The following is a 9,741-nucleotide window of genomic DNA, read 5'->3' as shown; positions in this document are numbered from 1 at the left end:
ACATCATTAAAGTGTGAGGCCTTAGCACCTTGCCAACACCTTTATCATAGTCAGTTTAACCTTATATTAAATGCTTGTACTAAACCTATTAACTGCTGTGGTCAGGGAAGAAGCTTTGCAATAATGAACCGAGTGACACCAATTGGCTCTACCTATCAACCCACCATCCACCGACACCGTTTCCATCTCCACAACCTTGAAAACTCCCAGAGGTTAGAAAACTTCAGCAAGTACCACAGCTCCATAGACATGTCCCATTGTCAACGGAATAGCGGCTCTCTGAAGCGTCCAAGGTTGGAGAAGAAGAAGTAGAAGAAGAAGAAAAAACAGAGCTGGAGAGGCCAGCGAGTGGAGAAAAAAAAAAGAGACGAGGAAGAAAGACGAGAATGAATGCGAACAAAAGTGAATACAGTTTTCCAAGGCTGCTCAGATTGGATCAATTCAGCAGTGACTGAGGACTGTGAAGAGAGGTAAACATGGTGTGTGTGTGTGTGTGTGTGTGTGTGTGTGTGTGTGTGTATGAGACTCAAGAGTGCAGGAGTTTCAATTCAGTCAGTGAGGTCTTTGTCTTTAAGTGAACTCAGTTAAATGGAAGGACTTGGTGCCACGGTTCAGCGCCACACTTTTCTTTAAGTTATTTTCATCCTGTCTGCCTGTCTGTATTCTAACTGTCCTGTCATTTCAGATCCTGCTGCACGCCCCCTTCATCAGTCACTCCCTCCTCGTCAGTCCTCATTCCTTGCACCTGGCCCATCCCTGTCTCACCTGTAGCACATCCCCTCATTAGTCTTCACTACTTAGGTCCCCTCAATTGCACTTGTCCCCTGCCAGATTGTCTTGTGCTTTTGAACCTAGCTCTCCCTGTGTGTTACCTGTTCAGTAAAAGACTTATATTCTTTATCTCTGTCTTCCGGAGTCGTGCTTTTGGGTCCTTGCGTAATCGGACCGTTACACGAGGAGAGATGTGAATCATCGGTCGGAGCCAATTGGACACGCTTAGCTAATGCAGCAGTAAAACCTGGGACAGACGGACGGACAGTCAAACAATGATGTCACAAACCTCTTTTCTCTGGGTGATCGTCCTCGCGCCTTCATCTTTTATTCCTCGGTCGTGGATCGTCGAGTGTAAGGACGTCACAGTCCACTGCGTTCACGAGACCGACCCCCTTGACGCCACTTAAAATATAATTCATTAAACCTATTTAGCGATCAATGAGCTGCTTTTATGCTATAGGACAGTCTTGAAGCTTAGTTTTGTGTTCCTGTCTCAACCCTTTCGTGGCTCTTTAACATGAAGGTGTCGTCAAAACATCGGGTCACGACTTATATATAGTCTTTGCATTTAGAATATCAAGTTATTGCTAAAACAACTTTGTGCTCAAATCCAGCTCCCATCCTGTCAGGTCAAGTCAGGAGCTGGGTCCAATTTCAAGAAGAAATGTGGCCAAGAAAATTCTCAGCATTGAAGGAGAATACCAATCCTTTAAAATGTCTGAATGTGCAGGTCAGGTTCACATGAACAGGGCCGATCACAAACCAGAGCTCTTTCATCTCTGTTGCTTTTACGTCCCTTTTTTGTTTGTTTCTTTGCTTCTCTTGCAAATATATTCTTATTTTGTTAATAGTCATTTTGGAAAATGCAGGAACTTGCTTTTTTTTGCAGAGTTAACCGAGAAGATCGACATCACCCGTCTGTACGCTAAATATATTTTTTAGAGCCAAGAGACGCTGCTTAGCTTAGCACAAAGACTGGAAACAGGCAACTAGCGCCACACTGAAGCACTTGCTGTGGTTTCACAGGGGTTATGTGCTGGCGGCCTTTCGACTGAAACAAAGACCTTCCGCCATGCCAGTGAAAGTTAATTGGTGGAGCAATAACTTTATGAAGTTAAGTATCATGCAATCATCATTCAATCAACAGCAGGTGGCGACGACGTGAGAAGAAGAGCCGTAAAGCTCCAAGAACGTAAAGAAAGAAGGGATGGAAGTAAAAATACTTTTGTGTTGCTTTCATCAAATATTGTATCAACTAAAACAGTGATTCTCAACTGGTGGGATCCGTTTTCAGTGGCTCTGGTTCCAACTTGTTTTGCACTGGTTTCCATGTTTTCAGCAGCGTGTGCCAGGTTGGGTCAAACCATCCTGATATGGGGGAGACTCTTGGTTTTTAGGATAATTAAATTTAACAGCCTACTGAATATAACATTCACAACTGATGGCGCTGCCTGCATGACAGGAAAAAACTCAGGAAATTGAGTGCTGCTTATTTTTCTGTAAAGCACAATGTTTTTCAGTATTTACCTACTGATGAGGTAAGAACAGTTAATTTTGCATATATGAATCCGATTGAATGGTCGTTTGAGTCTTTTTGAAACTACTTCTTAGTTGTTGGACTTTTTTGTTTGTGCATGAAAGCTGTTGAGTCTGTTTAAAAATGGCTGAAGACTCTGAATCATTATGTATGTTGTAATTCCTCATGTCCTCAAGATGCACTTTTTGTTTTTTAATTAAAAGCAGCTAATTGAGTGTAAAAGGGAATAGTTCCCTCTCTAGCATCGCCACCAGCTGCTCGTTTTGGTTCATCATTAACTTCTTTTTGTGTTAGCATACATATTCTGTACCATCTCAGGTTCAAACTGCAGCATCTTTTCATTCAATACATTTGAAAAGTTGAGAATGTTCCTCGATTTGGGTCCCGGAGCCAGACCAGTTGAGAACCACTGAACTAAAAGATGAATCAATGAACAGATTAATGCATACTGTCTCATCACAACGTACCGCGCTCCGTCCCCTGAAGGCCACTCCTTCACTGACAGCATCCGGAGAAGGACAGAGCACCTGAGGAACACAATAAGTACACAAAAGTTGTTGATTACATCTGGAAGGTTTTTGTGGCAAATGATATTCAACGATGCTGCCTGGGCTTTTCAGAATGAGGTCAATACTGTAATTACATTCTGTGTTACATCCAAAGAGGAGGTTTTTTTTATTTGAAGTCCTTTTGCCGACCTCTTCATTGATAAACCAAGACAGTGGCATTGGACAAAACAGGAAGAGACGCATCTCTTTCACTCCTTCTGCGAGTGTGTGTCCAATATATATTTTCAAAAGCTGCATGATTCAGACAGCTCCTCTTGAATTCATTGGAATTGCCTTCTTGTTTTCTTCTTTCTCTGGTTGACCTGGCCTAATTATCCATGTAATGATATAACCCTGGGGGGAAAGGGGATCTCCCTCTGTCTCACACACACACACACACTCAAATAAACTGGGCCTCCCTATTCCCACAGAAAACCAAAAAGCCTCCTGCTGAAAGAAGCGACGGCAGGGAACGAATTTCCCCCGCTAATTAGACTCGACCCTGCCTCTTATTCACAGCGGCCATGAGAACAGAATATCATCGAATAGGAAAAGTACACAGTGTCCAAGAAGGAGTTCTACTTTTATACGCCTCAAACCCTTTCCAGGTTAGACAAAGATGCTTCAGTAAATGATGAACAGAGAGATAAATGGGCAGATACCTTGAAACCAGCAGCACAGCCTTGTGGGATATGATGGACAAACCTGGACCTTCAAAACTTTGGCTCCTTTGATGCATGAATTTCAGGTGGATTTAGCGGTTTTAAGCGTTGGTTTTGCTGTCCTTTGCTGTTTCTTTGGTCTTGAGCCACATATTTAGCTTATATATCACATAGATCACCAAGATATTATTTTTGTCAAGAGGATGAACCCTTTTGATTTTATTGCCAACGTCAATATTTTCCTGTGATGCCATTTTTATATTTGAACCACGTCATTAATTGTGTCGTTGACTCAGATAAGAAAAGTAGTCCTTTAAGTGATCCTTTAGCACGGATAAAGAAGCCCCTTCGCTGATTTGAATGAGTGCAAAACTTGTCAAACTACTGTTTACCGACAATCTTTACGAGTCACGACAAAAGAAAACTACTTCGGCTTGGACTGTTGTCGTGAAATCCTTCCTCATAATATTATAAACGACCGCACAGTGTTTTTCATAAGACTTCAAACTGATGGATCTATTACTCAAACTGGACTTCCTGGATCGTATTGCATCCTCACTCCTGAAGCAAACGCCCACCGACTCAAATCTGTGCGAGAGTTTAAATGTCTTCATCTTTCTTCCAAAAGAATTATCAAAGAAAGAAAAAAAAGATTAAAATAAATAACCATCAAAAACACAGTACAGTGTGTTGCATTGGGCATCAGAGCAAGTACAGTTTTCCTTTTTCTTTTTTTCTACAGAACACATCCATCAACAGCCCTTTGAACAGTGAGGCAGGTCAGAGCAATTATGTGAGATTGATAGCGTCTAAACTTACACACACACACACACACACACACACACACACACACACACACACACACACACACACACACACACACACACACACACAGCATAGAGAGGCCCACGGATAGAGACAGTGTATCTCATCTTGCTCCAGTGTCTTCATCTATATGTGTAGCGACACTGCAGCTAAGGTTAGCATGTCAAGTTTAGGAAGTAAGATCACAAAAAGTGTGTTCTTTGTTTATTTCCCTTCTCTCAGTGTGCTACTCTTCTTTTTTTATGACACTGTGGTCATAAGACTTCTATCAACAAACAAACAAAGCTGGCTTTGGTGAAAAGCTACCAGGAGAGAATTCCACAAAAACTGAATGATGTGGGTTTTTAGTCTGCGGTCGTGTGAAATTGAGGAAAAGACTCTGGCAGGGAAAGCATTCTGGCACATTGTCAAATGGTAAAACATCTGAACTCATTGAAATGGCAGTGAAGCAGAAACACAGCAAAAAAAATGTATTTAACTGTTTGTTTTTGTAAAATGTGCAGAGCTTCAGGTACAATTCGGCAACTGGATTTAAAACAAATCCCAGCATGGGGCCACGACTTGTTTTTATCCTTCACCGACAGATCAGCAGGGTCTTATACAGCACTATACAGTTTTAACATTATCTGTTGTAACCAGCAGAAGTCCCTGGCTATTGATGATGGAGGAAACACAACGAAGAAACTACAGCTGAAATGTTTCAAAAGTTGAAATATACAAAGTCTGTTTCTGAAAACTGTGCAACAATAAAACTTGATTTTTCAGGTTCAAATCTTTTTTTTCAAATGAACAAAACATATGACCTGGATTTAGCTCCATAATCATTCCAATAGGCAGAAACCTTTACAGCTTAAATACAAACTTTGAATGACACAGGAAAGGAGTGAATTATCTGTGCTAAACAAATAATAGCGGAACACTACAACTGTGTGGTAAAATGTGCATTTGAACTAGTCTGGACATTGCAAACAGAAAAACACAAACTTAAAATTCCTTGAAGGCGAGTACAGTTTAAATACCATTAGTGCACCATGCGGTAATGGGCTCTTCACTGCCCCCAGAGGCCAGAAGAAACCCACTGGTCCCCCAAATGGCCACAAGGGGCAACAATGAGCCTTTTCATAACTCGAAAACTATTACCGCAGAAAAACATGGAACTCCATATTCAAAGCTGACAAATAACAAGGACTAGCCTGCATTCTCATATGAAACCCACATTTATGATTGATGCCTTAAAAGATACCAGGTCTCTTGTGATTGATAAAAGTCAGGATTAGTAAAGTGACTACAGTAATAATATCAAAGGGAACCCATGTGGACTCCGAATAAAGATTTTTGAAAAAAGCAGAAAGACTGAATTTGCCCTGCGGTGTGTGTGTGTGTGTGTGTGTGTGTGTGTGTGTGTGTGTGTGTGTGTGTGTGTGTGTGTGTGTGTGTGTGTGTGTGCAGAGACAGACAACATTTATTGACAACGGCCGCCCCGCTCGATAAGAGGAGGCATTCAAATCAATCAACCTGATTGGTAGACAAGAGGGAGGGTGAGAGTACAGACTGGAGAGGAAGTCATACAGCATAAAAAGAAGGTTAATTATTAAAAATAAAAAATACCAACAACACCATGTACAAATACTCCATTACAAGTAAAAGTCCTGAATCTAAAATCCTATGTAAGTGACACTACAGTAAAAGTACAGCTAAACTTAAAAATACTAATTTTGAAGAAAACCTGGCTTGTGACTGATATAATAAAAAAAAAAGCATTATTAATAGTGATGCATCAATGGAGTGGAGCTAGTTTGAACAACTTTGCACTACTTTAGTCCAGCAGTTGCCAACCTGTGGGTCTGGGCCCCCTAAAGGGACACGAGATAAACCTGAGGGGTCGTGAGAAGATTGATGAGAGAGGGAAGGTTTTTCAGCATCGAGAAGAGAGAGTAGGAAGCGGCGGCTTCTCTGTGGCAGTTTAAAAACACTTCAACATTCTGAATCACTAATTGCGATTCAGAGATTGGGGAGAGAGAGGGAATGAGTTCGTAGCTAACAGCGCTGCTTGGAAGAACAGCAGAGAAACGTCAGTTTTGAGCCACTGGCACTTGGACTCCGTTCAGCATTGAGAAGGGGGATACACGCTAATCAGATTAGTTTGTTTCTGCACTTGTAAGAGGAGACAGTCAGCAGTGTGATGCAGTCTGTGTTCCACATTTAGCCTCCACCAACAGGAAACAGGCTATCACCTCCTGTTAAATGACACTGTCCCACTTAACCCCGGGGCCAGACGGGGGCAAGCTAAACAAAACAAGTACAGGTTATTGTTCACATTAAACACAATGCACGTATTATAGATATTTCTTGTGTATATTCCCAGTCGGAGAATAGATTTTGGGTATACTGTATACAATTGTGTCGCAAACTGCAGAAAAAAAGAAGAAAAAAAACGTTTTTTATTTGAACCGAATGACAGTCGTATGTGTCAAGTGTCCATCCATCCTGCAGTGATACTTTGAATGAGATGCTTCCAGTATTTTCTGCCGTAGGTTATGTAGCCTATGAAAGCATATGTGAAATGGAGAATTGAGCGGTGGCCTTGAGTGAACAGAGAAGGTATAATGGTCTTGTGTATTCCAGATGACGCCTCAAGCTTTCAGTGAACTAGAAGTCTTGAAGCCTCAGATTGTCTTGTTTTGTGTGTTATCTGATTCTATTGTGTGTCAAGACATACATTGATGAGAGTGACAAAGGAGTGACAAGACTGGAGCACAGATGGAAGAAAGTTTCTGCACAATTTCCCTCGTTCGGAGACTGAAGGTGAAGGGGAAGAAGAAGAGACAGTAGGGGCTACTATAACAGGACTTTTTTTTTTTTCAGTGTCAAGTGTTGCAGTCTCTACTGTGTGTGTGTGTGTGTGTGTGTGTGTGTGTGTGTGTGTGTGTGTGTGTGTGTGTGTGTGTGTGTGTGTGTGTGTGTGTGTGTGTTAATGTTCACTAAACACTATCAAATCAAATGCAAAAGCAGCCTCCCTGTTGGTGAGCTTGTGTGTGCATCCATCCTCAAAACATTCCTCTTTAAAGGCCAGGCCGTAATAATGAGACAACCCTTTGTGCGGACAAAAGAGGAGCCTCTCCCCAAGGCCCCCCCCCCAAAAAAAGGAAAAACAATGTGTACTGAGTCATAAACAATTGGAGGCAAATAACAGCAATTTCACAGCTAATTCATAGATTTCACGTGTGGATGCCTCCATCACCTCCCTCCGTTTAATGCTGTGAATAGAGACACACACGTTGACACCACGACCACGAGACGAGACATGTGTGTGTGTGTGTGTGTGTGTGTGTGTGTGTGTGTGTGTGTCAGACCTACTGCTGAGCACAGACATGTGCAGAAACACACACACTCTGTTGTTACTACAAGTGTCAAAATGACCGTATTTAAGAGGCGATTGGTAATTGTTAATTCCATAAAATCCACACAAATCAGATCCCATTGATTTTTTTTAGATCGTCAGTTTTCTTCTGTCGGCCTCTGATGATGTGCGGAGGGAATGAGTGACCATAGGGGAGTGGCCATATTAGATTACATTAAGTGATGGGAACTCTTGAGGTGAAAAGGAGCCGGTGAAGCAAAGTGTTGGGCAGCAGCTAACGGCAGAGTAGAGGAGGAAGACGAGGAAGAAGAAGAGGAGGCCCAGGACGGAGCCTTGTGGACCCTCTAATACCAAGCAGCGTGGTTTAGCCACAACAAGTTAGATGCGACTTCATATCTGGCGACATGTGAGTCATAACCATTTTTCATCCAAGAGCAAATAAGCGTAAACGTACCCAAACGTCAAACTTTTCCTTTAACCCCTCATCTCACAGCGGAAGAGGATGTTGCGCATGGCACCTTACAGGATTACTACTGAATTCTCACATTTTGAACAGTCACCTGTTGCTTTATTACAGCTTCACACAGATAAGTATGACTCTTAACATGATGGGAAATGAAGCGATATCTACTCAGGGCCTTTGATTTCTCTGCCAGTCCCATTTCCGTCTCCGCCGTTTCATTATGTCTTTTCGATATGCCGAGTATTTTTTTGCTTGATTGGAGGTGTGAATTCATCTCAATCTAGCACACTTTGTTCCAGCCCTCAAAAACACACACAGACACCTACAGTACCTTAAAAAGTGTGCTACGTGCTTCAAGCAATCGAACCTCAAGCAGTTCAAGATGAAGGAAGCCTAAATTGGTGGTGAAGAGGTTGTAAAGGACTTGGTTACACCTTGAATTACACCTCCCACCTTGCTATAAATTTCTAATCTATACAAAGTAATACACCATAAACATGAAATTAGAGTGTATAAGTCAATGCATATTTATAGTTTAAGTTTTTAGTGGTGTTTTGATGAAATAGGCGGTAAAGCATTAAGACTTTGGTCGCTCTGCTCTGTTTTAAAATGATTTAATGAGTCATTGCAATTTAGCAGCAGAAAAAAATATCTGGGATGGTAATGGAGGTCTGTTCAACCACAAAGGGAATGCACAACCACTTTTCATATTTCTTCTTCTTCTTCCCCACATCTCACCTCTTGACAGTCTTGCCCTAGATATTCCTCCATCCCTGTCAGACACACTAGCAGGTCTCATCGGCTGCCAGCTGTGGAGGAGAGGACGGGGAGATCAGCGCAGACGAGAAGTGAAAAGGATGAAGAGAATCCAATCGATCCGAAACCTCCATCCTAATCTTGTTGACGTCCTCAGATGTGTAGACGGCAGCCCTGAAGCAACTTTGGGGAACAAATTCAATCGAAAAATTATCTTCTTTTTTTTTACGATTTAATTCAGTGTCATTTACAGCACAACTGTTGGTTTAGTTTGAGCAGCATATGCGAGCGCAGGCTGGTTAAAAGCTCTGAACTCTACTAAATATCCTTTTGATCGCATCTCATCAGCTCCAGATGTATAGAAACTCCTCAGGTGCGTTTGATTTGTCAACTTTGAGCCTTAAAGGCCTCAGGAAGGTCGGGCACATCAGAAATACTCTACTGCATCCCTGTGGCTGAGGCATGAAGTGCAGCTGAAAACAACAATAACACATGAGAGAAAATAATATTTATATTTATTTTATTTTCAAGCAAAGGTACAGTTGTTTGCCATCAATAGCTACAGAAATGTTGGCAAAAATCCACAAGTAAATCTTGATATGACTGTTAAAAACTGTATATAAAAAGACCCCAAAACTGTACATCAATTAACATAACTACATTTATATGTATTGTATATATATATATATATATATATATATATATATATATATATATATATATATATATATATATATACTGTATCTGAGAGTACAGCGATTTATAGATACAGTTGGTTATGAGAAATGTAACACTATACAATAACACATTGTAAA

The sequence above is a fragment of the Taurulus bubalis genome (assembly GCF_910589615.1).
Source record: "Taurulus bubalis genome assembly, chromosome: 21".
Classification (NCBI taxonomy): Eukaryota; Metazoa; Chordata; class Actinopteri; order Perciformes; family Cottidae; genus Taurulus; species Taurulus bubalis.
Note: the sequence above shows the minus strand (reverse complement) of the source record.